A 26682-nucleotide genomic window follows, 5' to 3' on the forward strand; every position below is an offset into this window, starting at 1 on the left:
GTTCATTAAAATGAAATAAATTAAGAATTCAGTTCTGTAATTGCACTGGCCACATTTCAATCGTTCAATAGCTCCATGTGACTAGCGGTTACCATACTAGTATAGATATTAAACATTTCGATGTGGCAAAAAGTTTTCTCGGACAAGAGCTGTTATAGAACGTATGCAATCTGTAACAGGAATGTGTGTGGTATAAATAACAAATACTTAACTAAAAAGGATCCAAATAGAAATTCATTTTTCAAAAAAAAAAAGAAAAAAAAAAAGAAAAAAAAAAAAAAAGAAATTCATTTTTCCGTCATAATAAAAAGTGCAGGGTGTGGGTTGCTGACATTAGTTTCATTGCTAATTAATGACAAAAAAGAAAGCTGACTATTTCTCTTCTACCACCCTTACAGGTTTTATAGGCTGTGAGCTTTGCCTTTACACTTTTCACCTCAGGATGCAACATGTCAACTGCATATCCATATACCTTGCCGCATTCAAAATGGGAACAAGTGTAGAAAACAAAGTAGAGGCTGGGCCTACCTGTTCCTTACTCAAGCGAACACTTTCCTAAAAGTCCCCCACAAAATTCCACTTATACCTCCCTGACCAAAACTGTACCATATACCTGCCCTTAGTTGGATAGGATATATTTCCGAGAAGTCTGAGAGAGTAAACCTAGTGAAATATGTCATTTAAAGAAAAATAGAATGTTTCAAAAAACAGTAAGATGTAGAAACTAAAATTATATTGCTGTCCAATCAGCTACCTTTTCTGGTAATATCAGAACGCTTTGAAGAAATACTTAATGCTTCAAATCTGTCATGTGAGTTCTATGATCAGTAAAACACAAATATTTACCTATTTCATGAGTTTATAAAATTGAGGACCATTCTCAGGGAACACAATTTTTCAAGACAAAACACATCATAATGAAGCATAATAAATAAACCATAAATGATACAAATTTGAAATAAAGAATATAAGTTACTAAAAATATAATTATCACCACTTGCCCAAAAAAGGCTGAATTTTAAAATCTACATTTATGTTCTAATAAATACAAATATGATTCTAGTTTGAAATTAAAAGCAAATAAAGCAGAAATGGAAAATGCCGTGGATATATATGTCCAGGGAAGTAGTAGATATAAAATGGAAGAGACAAATTGTTAGTTAGTGGGTGTTTCGGGTTAACTCAAAACTCTCACAATGAAACCCTAACCCCCAATACTCAGTGTGTGATTTAGTATTTAGTATTTAGTGTTAGGGCCTTCAAAGAGGTTATCAAGTTAAAATAAGGTCAATAGGGGGGCAGCCTGGTGGCTCAGCGGTTTAGCGCCGCCTTCAGCCCAGGGCCTGATCCTGGAGACCCGGGATCAAGTCCTGGAGACCCAGGATCAAGTCCCACGTCGGGCTCCCTGCATGGAGCCTGCTTCTCCCTCTGCCCGTGTCTCTGCACCTATCTCTCTCTCTCTTTCCCTCTCTCTCTCTCTTCTCTCTCTCTGTCTCTCATGAATAAATAAATAAAACCTTTAAAAAAAAAAAAAGATCAATAGGGTTGGGACTGGTATCCTTATAAGAAGAGGAAATTTAGGGCAGCCCGGGTGGTTCAGCGGTTTAGCACTGCCTTCAGCCCAGATGTGATCCTGGAGACCCCACATCAGGCTCCCTGCATGGAGCCTGCTTCTCCCTCTGCCTGTGTCTCTGCTTCTCTCTGTGTGTCTCTCATGAATAAACAAATAAAATCTTAAAAAAAAAAAAAAAAAAAAAAGAGGAAATTTAGACACACAGACACCAAGGATGCACTGGGCGAGTGGAAAGACCACATGAGAACACAGAGAACGTGGCCATCTGCAAGCCAAGGGAAGAATCCTCAAGAAAAAATATACATGCTCCCACTTCAACCATGGAAATTTTAGACTCCAGAACTGAGAAAATAAATTTCCGTTGTTTAAATCATCCAGTTTGTGATATTTTGTTATGGCAGCCTTAGCAAACTAATATAAAGAGAATGAGTGACAGAAAGTGAATTTCTGATCTATTCCAAATAATATGTTTGGGAGGATGGTGATATTGATTTTTTGGATTAATTATTCCTTGCAAATATTTGAAGCAGTACTGACCAAATTTGGTACTAGCACCATGTGGGTATTCAAATTTAGATAAATCAAGATTAAATAAAATAAAAAATTTAGTTCCTTACCTATGCTGGCCACTTTTCAAGTACTTAACAACCACAATACATGTCACAATAAAATGTTCATTTTCCTTATTTTTCCCAATAACTAAACACATAATCAGACATGTATGAACATCTTGGTTGCTATGGATTATACCAACAGAGATAATCATGTTGCTAAAATCATACACCAGCAAATGACCCTCACATAAATGGATTAGCATTGAATCATCTTTCAAACAAAGAAAGTACTTTATAAAATAATGTTAATGGATGTACTAGATATGAAAACAGAAACCAAGACAAAAAGTTTTATCAATAGATTTTCTTCTTTTGGGAAACAACTAATAATTTATTGGAAAATATTTATCAACCAGACTGTTGGTTAAGATGCTAAATTAAAAAAAAATTTAGTTAAAATTGGTTACTCTCTTGCATGCATTAAATAAAATATATAAATGTATACATGTAATATCATGAAATAAATTTAATGAAACTTGATATAAATAGCACCATCATTTTATACATTTAAGCTACAAAATTAAAGCAAAAATATACATCATTAATAAAACGCCTGTTAAAAAATCATTTTACTATGGTGAGTTGTTTGGCGTACTGGAAACTTCCACAATTCCACTTTGAAAATCTAATGTAATGTTGTTCTGTGCCAAATAAAAAATTCAGACCAGTCTTGAGAGATAACTGTTTTTGTCAGCTTTGAATTCTCTGGCAATGAATGCATGGCTTTAAGTTTTAGATCTGGGACTCATTAAAAAATAATAAATCATTAGAAATCATTTTCTTTTTTTTAAGATTTTATTTATTTAATCATGAGAGACACACAGAGAGAGGCAGAGACACAGGCAGAGGGAGACGCAGGCTCCATGCAGGGAGCCCGACGTAGGACTTGATCCCCGGACTCCAGGATCACACCTGGGCTGAAGGCAGCACTGAACCACTGAGCCACCCGGGCTGCCCTAGAAATTATTTTCTAAACAGGTACCATATTTACCAGATAGTTTGCTATTATTTGTTTCCTGTGTACTTTCAAAAAAACTTCAACCCTAAAAGTCTATGTAGTATCTCTGAAACTGTTCACTAGAACAATCAAACAGATATTGAAAAAAAAAAAAAAAAAAAAGGGAAGGGAATCTGTATTGAAATATATTCAGTAGACCAGTGTGTGAAAGGGAGTGGGGGGACAGAAAAATCTTGAACCATCAGGCTAGAGAGTTAAGTAAGAGTTAATACAGTCTCTGGGACAGATTCAACTAATATTTGTTATATCAGGACCAAACAACTAAGTCTGGGCAAGGGACTATGAGTGGAATTATCTGTTGTAGCTTCTGGGCCAATGCAGTTAAGAACCAGTGTACCTCAGTCTCTTTTTCTTACATGGTGATTTAGGGAGACCACAAGTGCTACATGGTGTAGCCACAGGATGGAGAGAAGTAGTCTACCTGTATTGACCCTCTCAATGAGAGAGAAATAAGCCTTCATTCCTTTAAGCTTTTGTTACTTTTCAGAACATATATATCACTGCAGGATTTATATATAACCTGGCTTATCCTGACCATGAATTTTATTTTTTTTATTCTGCAAATATATTTGTAATTAGTCTGTTTTCCATATGCAGTTGGCTAATCAAAAGAATACGACTATTGTATAAGTGAAACTTAAAGCAGCTGTCCCTAAGCAGTTTTACACAGATAAAGGTCTATACAGTTAGGAGCTAACATCAAGTTTAAACCTGGATCATGGGGATCCCTGGGTGGCTCAGCGGTTTGGCGCCTGCCTTTGGCCCAGGGCATGATCCTGGAGACCCGGGATCGAGTCCTGCGTTGGGCTCCTGGCATGGAGCCTGCTTCTCCCTCTGCCTGTGTCCCTCCTCTCTCTCATGAATAAATAAAATAAAAAAAAATAAAATAAACCTAGATCATGTGATACTTTGTTTTGTTTGTTTTATAAAAGTCTAATGTGACAAATTTTAAATATACAGAAAAGAGAGTAACAATGAGCCCCTATGAGCCTATGTTACACACTACTCCCTTTAATTAACATCTTTCTAACATCTTTTTTTGTAAGATAGAAGTGTTTTTTGTTTTGTTTTGTTTGTTTTGTTTTGTTTTGTTTTAATGCCAGTGTAGTTAACATACAGCATTACCTTAGTTTCAGGTATACATTATAGTGATTCAACAGTAGCACATATTACTCAGTGCTCATCAGATAAGTGTACTCTTAAGTCCCTTCACCTAGCACCCATTCTGGTCATGTGGTATCTTTTACTAATTGAAAAGCCCAAAGATTCTTGAGGGGCTTTGAGATTTTATTAAGTCCTAAGTAAAGAAGACCAGAGCCTTAACATGAGGAGGCGACGGGAAAGAAAAGTATATGGACGTTTTCAGATCAGATTCAGTGTGTTCTACCTATTGGTACTATATAACTTCAGAAATGTTTACATGAAAAGCAGAGGTACGTACGTGAAGTACATAATGACACACGCACATACATGCCCATGTATACAAACACACATATAAAAACATATACAGGAACATATACATAAAAACATATATAGGGCAGCCCGGGTGGCTCAGTGGTTTAGCACCACCTTCGGCCCAGGGCCTGATCCTGGAGACCCGGGATCGAGTCCCACGTCGGGCTCCGTCCATGGAGCCTGCTTCTCCCTCTGCCTGTATCTCTGCCTCTCTCTCTCTCTAATAAATAAATCAAATATTTTATATATATATATATATATAAACATATGTATATGAGAAAACAACCTGAGTAGCACTCAGAGTCTCATTTTTTATACCAGCAATTTCACAAAAGAAAAGCTTTTTATCTTTAGACTCACCTCTCAAATCTGTTTACAGACATAGAGTGAGGTGGGGTTGCTCCCGAAAACCAGCATTGCCAGTATGGGGATATTCTGGAGTTAAGAGACTCTTTGATGCGTTTGCAGAAAGAGAAATGAGAAGGTAACTGAAAAACGAAAGTGGGTATAAATCATTTAATATTTCCAAGTGGCTTTTACAAACTAGAGTTGGACTTGGGAACATTTATATATCTGTTCATTTTCTTTTCCTTTGTTTCATTTTGTTTTCGGGAAGTTCCTATTAACCATATGTTGAATGCAAAGAGTTGTTCTAGACTTAATGATCTAATGTTGAATAAGGCAGTAATTCCTGTCCCCAGAAAACAGTGTAAGAGGGAAATGAGACTATGATATGTAATTTGTGTATCTAAAAATTACTGTCTATTAAAACTAATTTGAATAATTTCACAAAAGGTGACTTAGTATTTTAAAAACACAAGCTCTATTTTCAAGTTCAATTTTTAATGACATCTTTAATTCATAAATTACATTGGCATTTGATTCTTCATGTATCATTTTACTATGTGTAGGCTCAGGTGTTCTTACATTTTATGGACAAGACCATTACATCTTTGAGAAAATTCTGAAGAATAATAATGGCTTATTTTAAGAGGCTGAGGATTCTGTATTACAAAATCACAAGCAAACTATCAACATTAAATAAACTTCAAAATGGGCCTCCTCATGGCTAGTACAAAACTGGTCTAAAATATGAAGTTTGCTTCCTTTGGAAAGAAAAAGAGCCCTGATCTACAAACCCATTAAAGTCCTTAAGTAGCCACTGAAGGTTGCTGAGTGGCATTTGTCTAGCTTTAGCTTAACAGCTATAGAAAAACTCAAGAGAGATAAGAAATTGCCATGCTAAAGCTTCAGGCCTAACAATGCTGCTGGTTAGTCTCATAATTGTGAGCCCATTTTTTTTTCCCAGCTTCTCAAAAAAGACACTTTAAAATCTTATTATTATTACAATGTACTCCTAAATAGTCAACTTCTTAGTATGGAATTTATTACAGAATTTAAATAAAATCTAACTTTTAAAGGGTATATGTTACATTAACTATGATGGGGTTAAATATAGTACAAGAAATCAAAATTTTATATTAATAAGCATGGCTAAAGCACTGACAACTTACATATCACCTGTTCCCACCTCAACTTCCAACCTTTTCTCAAGAAGTTAACCATGTCAGTTGTAAGGGAAATTTATACTGTGCAGTTCAGGACCACTAGGGTTAAGGAAAAGCACCAAATAAAATTAAATGAATTCCCCTTTATGTACAATAATATGGTTCAAATAAACTCCCAGAGGTAAAAACAGTTCTTTTTTATTCTTACAACTATATCCAACTTTGAACGTAAAAGCTATCTGAACTTTTCTGTAAGAAGCTGATTCTGTTAACAAGTTCGGTATCTTTAAATAATATTTGCTGCTCTAAACTGCTCATTGCAGACTGTTTTAGCCAGTAATTTGAAGGGGGGGCAACCATTTTGTTGCACTGATCCCCACAAACTACACAAATTACAAATATGATATAACAAGAGAAGAAGACATCATTAATCAAGTTATACATATTTCCTTCCATCACTGGGGAGAAAGGCCAGTTAGTCTGTCCCAGATACACCACCCTAAATGGTTTTTTATTCATGTTGGTTTACACAGAATAAAAAATCTAAAGGTTATACTGATGCTACGATTTGTTTCTTATTGCTCCTTCTCCTCCCAACAGTGAAATTATTTTAATCATCAAAAACGTAGTTCAAAAAAAGCATGTTAGTCACAATTTATCACTTAATATTTAAATCCTTGAAAGAAAAGTATTACTTTTTGTTGTATTCCATGCTTATCTAAATAACAAGTTAATACATTTTAACAACTTATTTTTACAACTCCCTAGGCAAATTCTCTAGTTTTTAATCATAAACTCATAGCAAGCACACTTGCTTTCCAGATAGACAGATGGACCCACATAAAAAAACCCTTTGTTTGATAAATTGTACTTACCAACTTTACCTCAGCACTTTAAATGCTCATGCTGAGGCCAATTACTTGAACATTACCTATCATACTATTTTCTACAGGAAAATAAAATGAATTGCTTGGTTTTGCTATCTTTGTAATGTGTTCATAGAAACATCTTATTAAGATGTTTTTAGATTCTAGGTTTTCTAAATCAAACATGAGTATATTTTGTTCTGTTAGCATCATTTAGAAGGACTTTGGTAACCTAGGCATTTAATTTTAAACATGATAATTTGAATTCTAATATACATAAATAAAATATCTCACAAATACTATGCATAATGGATGATATCAGTGTTTTATCTTTCAAAAATTAAATGGAAAAAGCTGATATTCCACAAGATAATGTGTCTCTCAGCTTTTGCTTCTTCCATTTCACTTTTGTTCACAACACAGATCCTTACTAATATTATTTCATTCAGAACAATTAATTTTAAAATAAAAAATGATTCATTTTCTTTAAATATTTTGTCATTGCCTCTTTATAATAAATTATAAAGTTTCTTTTGATGGTGTCCTCCCACTCTTATGATAAATTGGTAAGATCAATTTAGTATACTTATCTATCTGTGAAGAAGGAATGAAATGAGAATATGCCTTTAAAAACAGTTACCGTGTGTGTATGTGTGTGTGTGTGTGTGTGTGTGTGTGTGTTCACTTGTTAGAGATTAGTTGTGGAAAGCAGACCAAAGATAGTTAAGAAGAAATTTATAATAAATCTTCTAGAGCTTCATTTCATCAAACTTAATACTTGGAAATACTTCATCTTTCCCTTTTCCCATCTTCATTTCAGGGAAATATGCACTTGCCCACACTAAAGCCCAGGAACTGAAAATGGTTTCATAAACACGTCTGACATTTTCCTTTTACCAGACTCCTTTACAATTGCTTAACAATGAAGAGTGCAGAAATGTAGCTTTCTATCAAAGGTACTGTGTGCTGCCCTGCACTGTGTGAGAGACTTGAAATTGTTCAGACCTACGGTCACTTGGATACTACATTACACTGCAAGAATATAGTAGTAGGTAAGCACAGTGGGGGGGGACAAAGTATCCTTTCTGAGCTGTGAGGGTTTAGATAATGGACAAACAATGATGGTTTTCATGGTGATGGATTCATTTGATTTTCACTGGCTTCACCCAGAATCTCCATTAGATTACTCTTGAACATAGTGTACTCAATTCCTTTCTTATTTGTCAAAGTACATTTTCTAGGCCAATCTTGCTTTTGAGAGTATTTCTAAATGGCTTTCTATAGATATCTTCAAGTTTCTAAAAAAAAAATTTGCTTGACAATATTAATATTCATACATATCAACTATTATTTATATGTCCATTTCTGAGTAGAGTCATATCTTTCTATAACATGAACATATTTCTTTAAAAAAAAAACTATGTTAATCTTTCCAATAGGATGATTCATAAAATCCTTAAATGACTTGTTTATCCATGTTATCTTACTATTATTTTAAAATATTATATATGCTTTTGTAGTTTTTCATAAGATCATTTTTTCCCTACATATTCTACATTTGTAGCCAGCAGAGTATCTGTTACCAAATAATACAGTCAATCTTCAGCTTGGTTCTGACTGACAATATTCTGGTTTATCTCCTAAAATAGGGAAAAGTAAAGTACACTTGTAGAGCAGACAGTTTGTCTGAAAAATGTTCTGTTCAAGTAATAGAGGATTATAAATTTTAAAAAGGGAGTAAATTCTTATCATCTTATGTGGCATCTTAGCTAATTGTAACCTAGGTTTTTAATTTGAATCTCTTGGACATTAAGACTATGTATTTTTTAATTATTGGAATTCTTTGTATATAGATACATATACACACACATATGTAGTCATTTTGTCTGAACTATGAACAATTTAAGTAATATGAAAGACTATAGCGTAGCATAGTCTTAATTGGACCAAAGATCACAGAAGTTAAATGCTGCCTGCCATTATCGACAATTTATTAAGAGTGAATTAAATAAGTAAAAAAAAAAATTCATGCTTTAATAATGTCTTAAGCAATCATTCACCAAAATTAAACACTGGATTCTGAATCTAACTTCAGTTATGAACCCTTGGGGTCAAAAGATGTTTATAACACATGATAAAAAAAAAAAAAAACTGCACTGAGTATAGATTAAGATAGTATACTGCCCTAACTTGTGGCATGAGCAATTGGTATAAATTATTCTATTTCAGTTACATTTCTGTACAAACCATTTAAAATTGCTTATGGGGGGTGCCTGGCTAGCTCAGTTGGTGGAACTCATGACTCTGGATCTTGGGGTTGTGAGTTTGAGCCCCATGTTGGGTGTAGGGGTGTTTGAGTTACATAAAAATTTAAAATTGCTTATGAGAATTCTTCCTCCGGAGATCCAGAGGATGGGAGGGAGGGGGAATAAAGCACTGCAAATCATATTTTGCCAAGCAATTTCACCATAACTATTGTTCTAAAAACAACAAAGCCTTCAACCACAAGACCATTTTTAAAAGTCTTGACTGACAATACCATTCCCTATTTATTAACGTCACCATACATATTAAACCAGTTCTAAATTTGATATGTGCCATCAAATCAGAAATAATTATTTAAAAACTTGGAGGTATATCTTTAAATATATTATACATTTTAATTACATTTTAAAATATATTTTTTTCCTTTATAGAAAATCAGATGATGTGTATTAAGAGAACAATTTTCTATTCTGCCTAAAGGTTTAGAAATGTATATGTCACAAAGTGGAAGGTTTGGAGGAAAGTCAACCAATAAAATCTATACCGAATTGCTGAACATGAATTTCCAGGGTTTTATTTTTGGCTAATGCATCCCTTTTTTCCTGGTTTCCAACCTCACAGAAAAGAAGAGCAGAGGGCTGGCAAACACTGGCTTAATTATCCCCATCAGTCTCAGAGACAAGGCGCTTAAGAGTTTTAGCTGCTGTAAACACTCCCCTGATAGCAGATAAGGAATCTGCTGAAAGGCGGTTTTGTCTGGGGAAAACCTTAGGGGCACAGCAGTTAATCATTAGTGCAATATTGTATATGCATTACTACATCAAAGGAAACAGAACCCAATATTCTATTGTGAAGATTTTCTGTGTTTTCTTAAAGGTAAGAAAACTCATGCTAACCAGAGAAAAGATTTTTTAAAATTACATTTGCTGCAGAAACAAAGAATATTCTACTCTTCTTTTTTTTTTTTTTTTTCTTTTCCTCCAAGAGAGAATGTCATTATTGGTTTGGTTTTGTTCTGTTTTAATATGTGCCCACGGGGATATACAAAGTTTCCACTGAAGTCAAAGATGTAACTTTTGTCTCAAAAAGAATTTGCACCTTTGTATGTAAACGCACTGCTCAGAACCCAGAATATCACATAACCTTATTTTATCAAGACACTAGAAGTAAGCCAATGTTCTTCTTCTGTATCAGCACTCTGTTAGTCTAGGATCTATTTGTGGAAAACTGACCCTTCACTATCCCTGACAAAGAACCTTTCTATCACTTCAAAATGAAGGCATCCACAATGACCTCCTATTTGTAAAACTTAATAGACTTTTCATAGTCCCACAATCAGAGAATCTTGGAGGCTTCCAAAGTGTTCATAATACCTTTCCAGAGCTAACTTCCAATCTTTCTCAGCCATTCTGCTACTGTGCACAAGTAAAACAAAACTTTACGGTGTCATACACTCCTCGCCCTTTCCCATACCCTGGCCTCAATACAGGACTTCTGATTGCATATCTATCCTCCAGCCCCCATTTCTACAGGTCTACCTTTCCTGGAACCTCCAAGTTTCATATCTAAATCTCTTCACAAACCATCTGTTATTGCTTCCCTGTGGCAATCGGAAATAATCTCTGTTTTTCCCCTTCAAATTCTTTAAGCAACTTTATGTCTTAGTAATAATATCTGTTCTAATATTTAGTACATTATGGGTCAGAAGTCAGTGTTGTTACATGACTGAACTTAGTAGACACTGTCTATTTTTGTTAATGACCGTGGTATAAATATTTTGTGGGATTTTAAGAAGAGTAAGACAATTATTTTCCATCACAGAAAGTGGTCATCTTCAATATTTCTAAGTTTCTTAGAGAAGAAAAATAAACTAACATTAAATAGGGTATTTTAATATGCAGCACATACTTTTTGAATTGGCCATAATTTGAGTTGTAATCGAAAAATTTCCCGGGAGAAACAATTTCTAAACAAATAGCAGTTATGAAGAGGTTAAGTCTGTTTAAACTGTTAAGTTTTACAAATGTGTCCTCTCAAATGTATCCCAGTGCCATCCTTAAACCCTATAAAGATTTTTTAAACTATGGAAAAGTTTCAATATAAACCAGCTTTTGTATAACAAAATTTTAATATGGTGCATATGATTAAATGAATAAAGTCTTAACTATCTTGATTTTAGTTCTTCAAGAAGATTCTGTATCATGTGGGTCAAATATATCACTTGTCTAGACATCACTGGTCAAATAGACGAGCCTTCAAGGAGGTTCTACATTAGTTGGGTCAAATGCACTACTTGTCTAGACATCACTAGTCAAACAGACTGAATAAATATTTCAGACTGAATGAGCATTGATTTCTCTCAGAAGGCTGACCTCAAGACAGAGTGGCTCTTTCTGAAGTTGGTATATTCAAGAGGAGATATTTTGAATATGTACTGTAAAGCAAATATCATAACTGAAATTTTGATCTTCAAGAGCACACTGCACTTCAGAATATTATTATAAATCAACTCTTTCACTTGCATTCGTATAATCAATAAAAAAATTTGGGCCAGACTTTCTATACTAGAAAACAAAATCCATAGTGCAGAGAATGCATGCTTAGAAGAAAGCTTTTCTATAGCTATTTTAGAATAATAGTTAGAGCCAGGGGTTTGTAGCTTGCCAGTCACTAATTTGAAATATATTTCTGGCAACTATAGCTATATTGCCTTAGGCAAATTATTTAACCACCATGATTCTCAATCACTTGTCCACAAAAAAAAGGATAATAATATCTATTTGGCAATGCCTGGCCCATGGTTATCATAACATCATTTGATTAATATGGAAAAGCAGAAATATGAAAGTTTTTCTATACTTTGAAAAGAGGAGTAGAACAGGATAACTAGCTTTTCTAACCCAAGATATTGAAGCCATGGGTAAAAGAGATAAACATAAATTATACTAAATCACAACAAAATGGATCTGGATTCATTCTTTTTCTTTTTTTTTTTTTTCATTCTTTTTCTATATATACTAATAAAAGATTATGAAAATTAAAATTTAAATCAATAATATAAGGGAAATACACTTATTCAGGCATATACATTTGCACCATCAAATTCATTATATACTGTAATACTCTGATACTTTTGGGTGTATCAACATTTTACATATAAGTGTATCTTTTACATGATCAATATATAATATCTTAATAAGCATTTTAATAGATAGAATATGTACAATAAATTGTAGCCATAGAAGGCATACAATTGTATAGGCATAACATTTAAAAATAGTTTCATGTAGAAAAATTTTTCCAGATTATAAAAATATTTGAGATAAATAATTGAACATTTCAAAGAGTTGTAAAAAAAATCTCATTTTTAGCTACACATATTTTTCTACTCTGTTATTATAAAGTTTTTTTGTTTTTTTGTTTGTTTTTTTATTTTTTTAATTTTTTTTATGATAATCACAGAGAGAGAGAGAGAGGCAGAGACACAGGCAGAAGGAGAAGCAGGCTCCATGCACCGGGAACCCGATGTGGGATTCGATCCTGGGTCTCCAGGATCGCGCCCTGGGCCAAAGGCATGCGCCAAACCGCTGCGCCACCCAGGGATCCCTCCTTTCACCTTTTTTTTTAAAGGATTTTACTTGTTTATTCATGAGAGACACACACATAGAGAAAGAGAGGCAGAAACACAGGCAGAGGGAGAAGCAGGCTCCATGCACCGGGAGCCCGACGTGGGATTCGATCCCGGGTCTCCAGGATCGCGCCCTGGGCCAAAGGCATGCGCCAAACCACTGCGCCACCCAGGGATCCCAAAGTTTTTAATTCAATAGCTATGTTTCTGTTTTTCTTTATTGGTAGAATCTAGCAAAATCATGACTTCCAAATATTTAACTAATTCCAACAAGATACTAAAATAAAGGCTTAATTTGAAGTCAAAATAAGTTAAACAAAGGAACAAGCCAATTCAGCTGCTAATTTTAAAGAAAAGATAATAGCACTTATAATATATGCTCTTATAGATCATCAACAATGTGTTTTATTTTTTTAGGCATATACTCATATATCATTTCTATTTAGGTACAAATCCATTTTGATATGCTAGAAATTTGTTTCCGCTCTTTAAAAATTAATACAATCTGACTAGTAAAGAGAAAACATAAAACTGTCATTTAAGCTATATGATTTTTTCTCCTGATACTTATCCCTAATACACTCACAGACTTTGATGAGTTGCAATACCAAATAATGCTATATCTCATTCTTAAACTTTAAAATGGCTTATGAATAGCCATATTTCCCAAATAGAAAACTTCATTAATATCATGACATAGTCACTGCCAATACAATCTTCAGTGTATAAGAAATAATTCAATAGAAATGTTATATAAAATTTTGTAATTTTGATCTCAGAGCAACAAGAATTTAACTCAGAAAACATACAACTGTGTATCTATATATTCCTCTCATAGACAAAGTTATACTTTTTAAAAGACCTGTAATTTAACAGGTCTAATTATAAAAATTGAAATTTAATTATGATATACAATTCCCAAATGTCATTTGTAGTCCGTTTATCTGATTTTTTCCCATCTGAGCCATCATAATTAAAAAGATATTTTACATGCCTACAAACACATATAAACACTTGAATTCAAAACATGAAAAACTTTATTTGCTGATTGCATATTATATGTGTTGGCTAAAAAATGACCAAGAGCAGATATTACATTTAACATTTTAAAATATATTCCATTATAATTAGAATACAAGGTATATACACCAGAGTCATACTTATGTGATGATAACCTATATTTTTAAAATTTAAATGTTGTTAGATAATATAATTTAAAAAGGTGTATAATTTTCATAATTGTACAATTAAATGGCATATGCAAACTTTTCTGCATAATATACAATACAAAGAGAATTTATTTTCATTATATCTTTTTAAGACATTATTATGGAAAAAATCATTTTGGTATAACTAAAGTTAGGTACTAAAATAAACAGATATTTGACTGATAATTGTTTTACCTCATTATTATTGACAAAAGAAATACATTGTATATTCTTCATTGAAAAGTAAAATATATGGATGACAAATAAAAAATCTAATACAATCATTATTTTGCTGAATTATAAATATTTTGAATGTTATAGTCTCATTTATCATGAAACTTTAAATCTAACAATAAACTTAGATAAGAATAAACCAAAGCCAGCTATCTATTTAAAAGACAAATTAAAATAATTTACACTTGAGAGCAAATATATTTAAGACAACTGCATTTGTTGTTTTCTTAAAAAAAAAACTTGCATATTTATTTGGAAAGCAGTTGCATAAACATTTGTCAAATGAATCAATTTATATAAGAATTTACACTGGAATACAATTTTGTTGCATTTTTCAATGCAAGAGAACAAATAAAAGTGTACATTTTATCTACTTGAGTAAACCGATACATGTAATAATATCACCTGTTTAGCTGTGCAAAGTAACTGATCTTTCATGTTTAAATGGACACATTAGTACCAAGTAAGCATAGGCATAATCTATCAATAGTTAAAAATATATATATTTAATTTCTCAGCTTTAGGATATGTACTTTATCTTCTTTTTCAACCTACTGTGAAATTATACCACAGCTAAACCAGCCTCTATGAAAGCTTATATTCAGATTTTTAAATCTTTCTAGAACTACCAACTTCTTCTTCTTCTTCTATAGATTTGAACTTGACTCACAGATATCACATAGGTAATGGGAAGGAGATCCAGGGTATAAGTAAGTATACTTATCGATGCTAATATGTTGAATATTTTAAGAGAAATCATGAAACCCATGTAGTTGGCACTCTGGAATGGCACCATTCCACAAGTCCTAAAAAAATATACTTGGCAGTTTATTGAAGAATCTAGACCTAGTAAAAATTCACTTCAAATGTGGAATACTGCATATCTCAATATTGAGCTACAACTTCTTACTTTGGTTTTGTTGAGTAGTTCTAATTCCTTCTGCAATTAGCCATTCTTTTGAATCAACCTAGCATACAGCTAGTTGATTGTTTAGGGAGATGAGAGGAAAGAGATGGGATAATACTCGGGAAGTGATTCAGAGCATGTATTGCCAAAATTTTTTACACTGTGCATGCTATGCTTTTCCAAGTTGTCCTGTGCCCAATTAGAATCTGTTTTTTTTTCTTTCAAAAAAATGAATTTCTGTCTAAAGCCCCTTGACTCCTACTAGTGCTAATAAAGAATTCTCAGTCAGCAATTTGCAGAGTAGGGAAGCCAGGGATAATACAACTGGGCAGCCTTTACAAGCAAAACAAAACACCAAAGAAAGGGAATAAAAAGGCTGACAAACAATGTAAGCTCTCCCATAAGGTTCATACTTATTTTTCCCCGTTTAAATGTACCATTAAAAAGCTGAATCAGCTGTGACCATAATGATACAAAGTTTTGATTATTATGGCAAATTATACCTTCTCTATTCAGGAGAGGGCAAAAAAGTTTTGTGGCTCATCAAAAGAAGCTGGGAGTGAGAGCCAAGGCCACTGACACTTGTGGTTGCAGATTAAGCTGTGAGCAGACTCTAAATAAATTCCATTCTCCCCCATCCCCAAAATACACTATTCTGGCTATTAAGACTGACTTGCATTCTATGCATGCCAGTACTCTATCCATTCAGGATCACTTATTTCAGTGGGAGACAGGGAGGGCAGTCTTCTGAATTAGGAAGCTGTAACAGATTAGTTTTGTGTGTGTGTGCGTGTACGTGTGTGTGTATAACAGACTGCTAACTATGAATGATTACAGTCTCTGCTTCAAGCTTAAATAAATCACACAATTTGTGAAAGTCAAAATCTTTTTAAGTGAAAAAAAAAAGGGTTGAAAAAATATGTTTGCTTGTAATTTCTGAACCCAGAATTAGCCTTTCTGTCATCTAGAATACGTAACTAATATCATTCTTTGAGAATCACAAAATAAGATTTTCAAAGACATATAATTAAATTAGCCAAACAAAAATTTTCAAAGATATATAAGCTTACGTAAGAATAAAACACCCAAATTATCCTGTGAACTCTTTGATTTTCTTGATTAAATGAAGTTTTCTTTTTGTGCTGATGAGGTTTTTTAAAAGCTGTTTTGGAAAATGTGTTCATTCTCATTTAGAGCAGAAATAAGAATACATAAATCATAAGCCTTAGAGGAAAACATGAAGCAAAAAAGTTATAACAATGCAAAGAAAGCTGTAACAATTCTCAGATGAAATTATAGAAAATGAAACAATATTAAGGACCATAAACCAAATATCATTAAAAGTATTGACAATCTATTGCAAATTCAGCACTATCACTCAAACTGAATTAACTACAAGTACAGAAAATAAAAACTTATAACTTCATTTCAAACTTAATTTTAATAAAAGTATTTTTCCATTACAAACAATTTAATGGGGTAAAAAACTAAAATAACAAGTGCATATAGGATACAAATAGTCTTTGATAAGTCAGTAAAATCTGTTTCATATTTAATGATATCCTTGCACCATTTTATACATGTTTAACACTCTTCCATCTATATATCAAAATAATGTTTTCAAGCTAACTAGCACACAAAGAGCAAAAAATATGTTTAAATTTTCTAAAATTTGTATAACCACAAGCATATGTTGATGAGAATAGCTTTTTTTTTCAAAGATTTTATTTATATATTCATTAGAGACACACAGAGAGAAGCAGAGACACAGGCAGAAGAAGAAACAGGCTCCCTGCATCAGGAGCTTGATGTGGGACTTGATCCCAGGACCCTGGTATCATGCCCTGAGCTGAAGGTACACTGACATACTCAACCATGGAGCCACCCAAGTGTCCCAAGAATAGCTTCCTATTGAGGAAAACTGTCTTTACTCAGTTGTTTCTTGAAGGCAAAAAGCCTGCCCAGTCACATCAGCCAAATTCACAATGGCAATTCAGTACATGACATACACAGCCCCTTCAGATCCAATAAAATCCTCTACATATGTGTCACATGTCATTCAGTGGCAATGAGGTCACGAAGGCAGGTATCACCATTTCAAAGCACAAGTGTTCTAAAGAGACATAAATTCGATTGACAAAATCTGCTTAGACACTATTTACATACTATTTACAAAATAAGAATGAACTTGAAACAGGTATTCTAATACTAATTCTAATATTGTCTCTGATGCTCACTATGGTGTATCTGATATAAACCACAATTACATTAAGAATCTTGACAGTTTTCATTTTGTAGCTTGGTAAGACTGCAAATATCACTTTCTCACAAAGCAATAATGAAGTAAAATGACAATTAGGTTATTATCTCAGCTTCATTAAATAGCTTACCTCTCACAGAGGATATAGAAGTTATGGGGGGGGGGGGGGGGGAGAAAGAACATTGACCTTGACTAGCTCTGTGGTACAAATTACACCTTTCAATATTAAGGATATAAAGATTCTTTACAGGAAAGCTTGGGATCATGGAGTATACAGATTTGGTCAGCAAGGTCTACAGCTACCACACTGTTGAGCTCTTGGAAAAGGTTGTTATAAAAAGAGTAAATGAGAACAGATTTCTGTTAATATTTCTAAATTATTTTTTCAAATGATACACATCTTGCTCACAAGAGTATCACTAATAAATGTAAGGACACATAACTTAGAACATGTAGTATCCCTATTTGAATAATATAAAAATTGCTTTAAAATTTTTTTCTGCATTCAGTTTTATGGACTAAAATCATATGAATAAAAAAGAACAGATGTTTGTTTAAATAGATTTCAACTGTTCCACAAAATTTTATCAAAGTCATGAAGGCATTCAATAGTATGTTTTTATTAATGATGATTAATTACAGTTGTATAAATTAACCTGAAATTAATAAAATCTCTCTGTAGTGGACTGAATTGGGTTCCTTAAAAATTTATATGTTGAAGGCCTAACCCCTAACATGATTGTATTTGGATATAGGGCCTTTAAGAAAATAATTAAGATTAAATGAAGTCATAATGGTAGGACATCATCTAATAGGACTAGTTTCTTTATAAGAAGAGAAAGAAGGAAAATAAGGAAGAAGAAGAAGAAGAAGAAGAAGAAGAAGAAGAAGAAGAAGAAGAAGAAGAAGAAGAAGAAGAAGAAGAAGAAGAAGAAGAAGAAGAAGAAGAAGAAGAAGAAGAAAGAAGAAGAGGAGGAGGAGGAGGAGGAGGAGGAGGAGGAGGAGGAGACGACACTAGAGATGTCTCTCTCAATCTCGTGCACATAGGAAGACCCATATGTGGACACAGAGAGAAGACAGGCATTTAAAAGCCTAGCTGAGGGGCACCAGGGTGGCTTAAAGGGTTAAGTGTCTGCCTCAGGCTCAGGTCCTGACCCCAGGGTTCTGGGATAGAGCCCTGCATCAGCTCCCTATTCAGCAGGGAGCCTGTTTCTTCCTCTCCTCCCTCCTTGTGCTCTCTTACTCAAATAAATAAATAAATAAATAAATAAATAAATAAATAACCAAAAAAAGTTAAACAAATAAAATAAAAGCCTACCAGGGGTGCCCAGGCAGCTCAATCAGTTAAGCATCTAACTTGATTGCAGCTCAGGTCATGATCTTAGGGTCCTGGGACCCATCCCTCTGGGGCTCCATGGTAAGTTAGGAGGAATCTGCTTGAGGATTCTCTCTTTCCCTGTCGTTCTGCCCTTTCCACTGCATTCTCTCTCCCTCTCTCTCTCTCTCAAATATATATATTTAATATATATTTTTTATTAAAAAATAAAAATAAAGTAAATAAAAGCCTAGCAGAGACAACTCTCAATAAAGCTGCGTGGCTGGTACCTTCACCTTAAAATTGCAATCTCCAGAACTATTAGAAAATAAATTTATGTGTCTAAGTCACTCTGCCTGTGGGATTCTGTTATGGCAGTGCAAGCATACTAATATAGTCTCCAGAAATACTAGTTTTTGTCGTGTAAACACTTAGATGTACAAGGCAGAGGAGTCATTTAATCTCTCTGAACCTGTTTCTTTGTTTGTAAACTGAGAAGGCCAAATTAACTCAGGGATGGTAAATATAAGACACACATGACAGCACTCTTTTACTTTTTCCTCGCTCACAGTAGACAAACTATTCCTGGTAATCATTACCAGTCAATGGGAATTGTCTTTTGAGATGAGGCCAATCATCACACCCAGCTTGGAAGATGCATAAGGTCTGCTATAGGACTAGCACTATAGGACTCTACTTCTCAAAATGTGGCTCACAAACCAGCAGCAACAGCAGCAGTAGCACCTGAGAAGCTCATGAGAAATGCAGTCTCAGACCTGAGACCAACCTTCTGAACAAGATCTGCATTTTAACAATCTTTGCAATGGACATCGAAGTTTGCAAAGTACTGATCTAGGATTCAGAAGTTTCTAAAACGAAAGTTGCTAAAATACCCAGGCCACAAGCTAAACAAGGCCCGTTTTATATTTTGTTTGGCTTCTATGCTGTTTAAAATTCTCAAATTACTTGTAAAGCTTAAAAGTGGGGAGAGAGTTCATAAAAAGATATTAATTTCTTGATAAATTAGAAGCTCATGTAAAACTGGGCTAATATTTTTTTGCATGGTACTAGCTGGAACCGAGTGGCATTGCCTCTTTCAGTACAAGACATTACATTTTTCCCGTGACAGGGTTGATTGTACTTCTCTTCATTTACTTACGTTATCTGTGTGGCCGTGTTATGCATTTGATTTTGTAATCCTTATACTTAAATTTCCTTTCCTTCCACATAGCATTGAAAGAAAACACAAAAAGGAAACATTTTAAAGTAAGAGATCTTAAAAGATACAAGTATATATCCAAGATTAAAATTTTTTTTGATAATTTTTAATTTTCTATTATTTATTCTTTACCAATATCAATTTTCTTTGATCTGAAACTTAACATTACTTTAATGATAAAATATGTTTTATAGTATGCATCTGATTAATCCATTGGAGACACTTTATTTAATCTAGATTTCTAGCAGTGTAGATTTTTTTTTCTTGAAAGGAATATACTAATTTTGTTCAAAGTAGGTAGTATTTTTTTTTTTTTGTCTTAGAAAATCATTTTTAAAATCCTACCTCTTGAAATCTTTTAGGAGCCTGAGAAATGTAGAAAATAAAATGAAGAATTAAAGAAACATATAGATAAAACAGATAAATTAATAAAATGATTAGTTGACCAAAGATGAAATGTGGAAGAGTATAAGACATCAGCCTGGAGAATGACACACATTTAGTCATGGTAACTCTCATTGATAGCTACTTGGAAATATAAGGGAATTAATCATAAGATATATCACTTTAAAGATATTTTTATGGAAGTTTTAAAAAGTGCTATATAAAATATCGGGCCTTGAATTTTAAACTTTTAGGGGTAATGAATTTCATTGAAATTAATGGAAATTAAGAAAATGTATAACATATTGGTAATATTATTCTCATTTTTACTTCCCATTACTTTAGGAATCTTATCTTCCTACTCTCAAACCCCAAATCTTATTAATATTTTAATGTTCAGAATCACGAAAGCCATTTACATTTCTGTTAAAAAAAACATAACCCTTGGGCCTTGATTGCCTTAAATACTGTATGTATTTGTTCACATAGTTTCAACCATAATGTCAATAGCAACAAATAATAGATTTTTATCAGGTCTATTTATTCAAGTTCTTATTCTTCAACTTATCAAATATCAAAAATTTGCACCAATAAGTTTCCTAAAACTGAATATACTTATTACCTAATTTTATTACCCCACATAACAAATTATTATTTTTTTCTTAGCTGGCTGTTAATGTAATAAGCATTGTAATCTTAAAAATCACTGCAGTGCCTGGGTAGCTCAGTTAGTTGAGTGCGACTTTTAATTCCAGTTTAGGTCATGAACTTCGGGTCTTGGGATTGAGCCCTGTGTCAGGCTCAGCGGGCGTCTGCTTGGGTTTCTGTCTCTCTATATTCCCCTATCCCCTGCAATCTCTCGCTTTCCAAAAATAAATAAATAAATCATTTAAAAAAAATCACTGGAGATTAATTGAATATAAATTAGAAATAGGTTGTGACAGAGGCTGAGCAGTGAGGCCCAGCTCCCTGTAAGAACACTTTCGTACCCCTGTGGTTCATCACCACACCCTCTGACCTGGCCAAGAAGAAGGCAGCCAAAAAGAAGGAAGCTGCCAAAGCACAACAGCGGCCCAGAAAGGGACACGAGGAAAATGGAGATACTGTCACAGAACCACAGGTGGCAAAGGAGAAAAATGAGGAGGCCAATGGCCGAGAGACCACAGAAGTGGATTTTCTGACCAAGGAGCTAGAGGACTTTGAGATGAAGAAAGCTGCTGCTTGAGCTGTCACTGGTGTCCTTGCCTCTCACCCCAACAGCACTGCAGCCCACATTATCAACCTCTCCCTCACCTTTCATGGTCAAGAGCTAATCAGTGACACCAAAAGGAATTAAACTCGGGCCATCATTATGGCCTCATTGGCTTACATGGAATTAGAGAGTCCATGCTGCTCTCTGCTACTGGGAAACGGGAAGTGCCCACCCCTGAGCACATTGACATCTACCATCTGACTCAGGAGATGCCCTCTAGTGACAAGACACCCTTGTAGTGTGTGATGGAAGTCGACACAGAGCAGGCCATGCCGGAGAGGGAGGCTGAGCAGCTGGCTCACGAGGATGCTGAGTGTGAGAAGCTCATGGAGCTCTACAAGTGACTGGCGGAGCTGGATGTTGACAAGGTGGAAATGAGGGCTTCCCGGAACCTGCATGGACTGGGTTTCATTCCTGCCATGCAGCGCAAGAAGCTGAAAGACTTCAGTGGGGGCTGGAAAATGAGGGTTGCCCTCGCCAGAGCCCTCTTCACTCAGCCCTTCATGCTGCTCCTGGACAAGCCCACCAACCACCTGGATCTCGAGGCTTCTGTGTGGTTGGAAGAAGAATTAAAGACTTATAAGCACATCCTGGTCCTCGTCTCCCATTCCCAGGACCTTCTGAATGGTGTCTATACCAACATCATTCATATGCACAACAAGAAACTGAAGTATTACATGGGTAATTATGACCAATATGTGAAGACACTGCTGGAGCTGGAGGAGAACCGGAAGAAGAGGTTTCACTGGGAGCAAGATCAGATTGCACACATGAAGAACTACATTGCTAGATTTGGTCATGGCAGTGCCAAGCTGGCCCGGCAAGCCCAGAGCAAGGAGAAAACACTACAGAAAATGATGGCATCTGGACTGACAGAGAGGGTCGTGAGGGACAAGACACTGTAATTTTATTTCCCACCATGTGGCAAGATTCCTCCACCTGTCATTATGGTGCAAAATGTGAACTTCAAGTATACAAAAGATGGGCCTTGCATCTACAACAATCTAGAATTTGGTATCAATCTTGATACATAAGTGGCTCTGGTGGGGCCCAATGGAGCAGGGAAGTCAACTCTTCTGAAGCAGCTAACTGGAGAGCTACTACCCACTGACAGGACCATCCAAAAACACTCTCATGTCAAGATAGGGCATTGCCATCAGCATTTACAAGAGCAGCTGGACTTAGACTCTCATCTTTGGAGTACATGATGAAGTACTACCCAGAGATCAAGGAGAAGGAAGAAATGAGAAAGATCATTGGAAGATATGGTCTCACTGGGAAACAGCAGGTGAGCCCAATTCGGAACCTGTGTATGGGCAGAAGGGCCGAGTGTGTCTGTCCTGGCTGAGTCCGCACATGCTCTTTCCGGACAAGCCCACTAACCACCTGGATATCGAGACCATCGACGCCCTGGCCGATGCCATCAATGAGTTTGAGAGGGGTATGATGCTGGTCAGCCATGATTTCAGACTCATTCAGCAGGTTGCCCAGGAAATCTGGGTCTGTGAGAAGCAATAACCAAGTGGCCCGGAGACATCCTGGCCTACAAGGAGCACCTCAAGTCCAAGCTGGTGGGCGAAGAGCCCCAGCTCACCAGGAGGACCCACAATGTGTGAGCCTCTGCCCGGGCTGGGCCGGGCCTTTGGGGCCACACTCCTGCATTGCTGCAGTACTGCTCCCCAGCCCCTCCCCAGCCCCTCCCCTGCCCCCACCTGCCTTAGCCACACTCTGTGATCTTATCTACAGCTGGATAGTACCTGTCCGGCTCCTGTCCTTCCAGTTACTTTTGTCCATGTCTGGACTTGGCTGGCTGTTCTGTCAGCACCTTGCTGGTTACTGACCTGACAGGGATGCAGCCAGAGGCACCTGAGGGTCAGCCTAACGGCCCACATCCTGGGCTGGCCTGTGAAAGAGCTTAGGGTCTTTCTCTGGGCTTTGGTGATGTTAGAAGAATACCCCCCAGCCCACTGCCCCCATTCCTTTCTGCTTCTGGTTTGGAGCTCTTGGTTTTTAAATACTTATTTAACAGTGTAACTTTTAGACCTGCGTGACATCCACAAAGTGTCCAATAAAGAAAGAAGAAGCCATAAACAAACTAGAAATAGCAGTAGAACATGTTACCAACTCCCAGCACTTTTTCAAGGAATGCCTGCTTCCTATGTGCACATACTGCACATTTTCAACGTCCAGCCTCAATTGGCAAAGTTGCTCATGGTTGTCCCCCATCTTGCTGGACTTACCGGCACCTGCCTCTTAAAATCCTCCCATGTACTATTTCCAGATTCATCTTTACATATCACTATTACCATAACACTTTCCTATTTTAGCATCACTATCTGTTCCCTTACTACTTTAAAACAAGTTTAATGTGAGTTTTCTCCTTAGATTTTTCTTTTTACATTTTTTTAAAAAAATTTTAATAAAGTTAGCCAACATACAGCGTAGTAACGATTTCAGGAGTAAAATTTAGTGATTCATCACTTATATAAAACACCCACTGATCACACCAACATATGCCTTCCTTAATACCCATCACCCATTTAACATGTCCCTTCTCCCGTCCAGTATCCTCAAGTTTGTTCTCTATAGTTAAGAGTCTCTTATGGTTTGCTTCCCTCTCTGTTTTTACCTAATTTAATTTTTTCCTTCTCTTCTCCTGTGTTCATCTGTTTGTTTTTAAAATTCTACATAGCAGTAAAATGATTTGTGTCTCTGATTTATTTCTTTTAGCATAATATATTAGAGTTCCATTCACATTGTTGCAAATGGCAAAATTTCATTCTTTTGATGGCTGAGTAATATTCCATTGTATATAATATATACCACATCTTTTTTATCTCCATTCATCAATCAATGGAAATTTGGGCTCTTTCTACAATTTGGATATCATTGATAGTGCTGCTATAAACATTGGGATGCGTGTGCCCCTTTGAACCAGCACTTTTGTATCCTTTGGATACAAATACCTAGTAGTGTATTGCTGGGTTGTAGGGTAGTCTATTTTTAACTTTTTGAGGAACCTCTATACTATTTTCCAAAGTAGTTGTACCAGTTTGCATTCCCACCAACAGTGGCAGAAGTGTTCCCCTTTCCCTGCATCCTTGCCAACATCTATTTTTTTCCTGAATTGTTAATTTTAGCCATTCTGACAGGCATGAGGTGATATCTCATCATGATTGGATTTGTATTTTCCTGATGATAAGTGACATTCAGCATTTTTCATTTATTTGTTAGCCATGTGTAGGTCTTCTTTGTAGAATTCATGACTTCTGCCCATTTCTTAACTGGATTATTTATTTTTGAGGTGTTGAGTTTGATGAGTTCTTTATAGACTCTGGATACAAGCCCTTTATCTGATACACAATCTGCTAATATATTTTCCCATTCCATAGGTTGTCTCTCAGTTTTGTTGATCATTTCCTTCAAAGTGCAGAAGTTATCTTAATGAGATCCCAATAACTCATTTTTGCTTGTGTTTCCCTTGTCTCCAGAGATGTGTCTAGTAAGAAGTTGCTGTAGGCAAGGTCAAAGAGGTTGTTGCCTGTGTTGTCCTCTAGGATTTTGGTGGTTTCCTATCTTACATTTAGGTCTTTCACCCATTTTTTTAAAAAAAGATTTTATTTATTTATTCATGAGAGACACAGAGAGAAAGGCAGAGACGTAGGCAGAGGGAGAAGCAGGCTTCACGCAGGGAGCCCAATGTGGGACTCGGTCCCACATCTCTGGGATCACGCCCTGAGCCAAAGGTAGACGCTCAACCGCTGAGCCACCCAGGCATCCCAAGTCTTTCATCCATTTTAAATTTAGTTTTGTGTATGGTATAAGTAGTCCAGTTTAATTCTTCTATAGGTTGCTGTCCAATTTTCCCAAATACAATTTGTTAAAGAGATTATCTCTTTTTCATCGGATGTTCCCTCCTGCTTTGTGGAAGATTAGTTGATAATTTGGTTGTGGGTTCATTTCTGGGTTCTCTATTCTATCTCATTGTTCTATGTGTCTGTTTTTGTGCCAGTACTATACTGTCTTGATGATCACAGCTTTGTAATACAGCTTGAAGTCTGAGATTGTGATGCATATCACTTTGCTTTTCTTCTTAACATTATTTTGCCTACAGGGTGTTTCCTGGTTCCATATAAATTTTAGGAATGTCTACTCTAGCTCTGTGAAATATGCTGTTGTTTTGATCAGGGCTGCACTGAATGTGTAGATTGCTTTGGGTAGTATAAACATTTTAACAATATTCGTTCTTCCAATCCACAAGCATGGAATGTTTTCCCATTTCTTTATGTCTTCTTCAATTTCCATATGTATTCTATTGTTTTCAGCACATAGATCTCTTACCTCTTTGGTTACGTTCACTCCTAAGAATCTTATGGCTTTTGGTGCAATTGTAAATTGGATCAACTCCTTGATTTTTCTTTCTGCTGTTTCATTGTCAGTACACAGAAATGCAACAGATTTCTGTACTTTGATTTTATATCCGGCGACTTTGCTGAATTCATGTGTTGATTCTAACAGTTTTTTGGTGGAGTCTTTCAGGTTTTCTACTGAGTATCATGTTGTTTGCAAATAGTGAAAGTCTGACTTCTCTTCCTTGTTGATTTGTATGCCTTTTATTTCTTTCATTGTCTGACTGCTGAGGCTAAGACAGCCAGTACTATATTGAACAATAGTGGTGCCAGTGCACATCCCTGTCATGTTCCTGGCATTAATGGAAAAGCTCTCAATTTTTCCCCATTGAGGATGATATTAGTTATGAGTCTTTCATACATGGCATTTATGATGTTGAGGTATATTTCTTCTATCCCTACTTTCTTGAGGGCTTTTATCAAGAAAAGATTATTTTGTCAAATAATTTTTGACAGATTAGTAGATGTGAACCACCCCCACAGTCCAGGAATAGCTCCCACTTGGTCATGGTGAATAATCAATGTATTAAATGTATTTTTACATTTAATGTATTGTTGGATTTAATC

The 26682-nt window shown here is 35.3% G+C and overlaps 1 protein-coding gene and 1 pseudogene across 4 annotated transcripts in view; one reads left to right on the forward strand and one right to left on the reverse strand.

The window, feature by feature from the left end:
* ERBB4 (erb-b2 receptor tyrosine kinase 4) overlaps positions 1 to 26682 on the reverse strand; it is a 1108406-nt gene that overhangs the window by 920398 nt on the left and 161326 nt on the right. The gene's annotated exons all lie outside the window — the stretch shown is intronic.
* On the forward strand, positions 17801 to 23322 carry LOC119867911 (annotated as a pseudogene).

This window comes from Canis lupus, chromosome 37 (genome assembly GCF_011100685.1).
Source record: "Canis lupus familiaris isolate Mischka breed German Shepherd chromosome 37, alternate assembly UU_Cfam_GSD_1.0, whole genome shotgun sequence".
In the NCBI taxonomy this organism is placed as follows: Eukaryota; Metazoa; Chordata; class Mammalia; order Carnivora; family Canidae; genus Canis; species Canis lupus.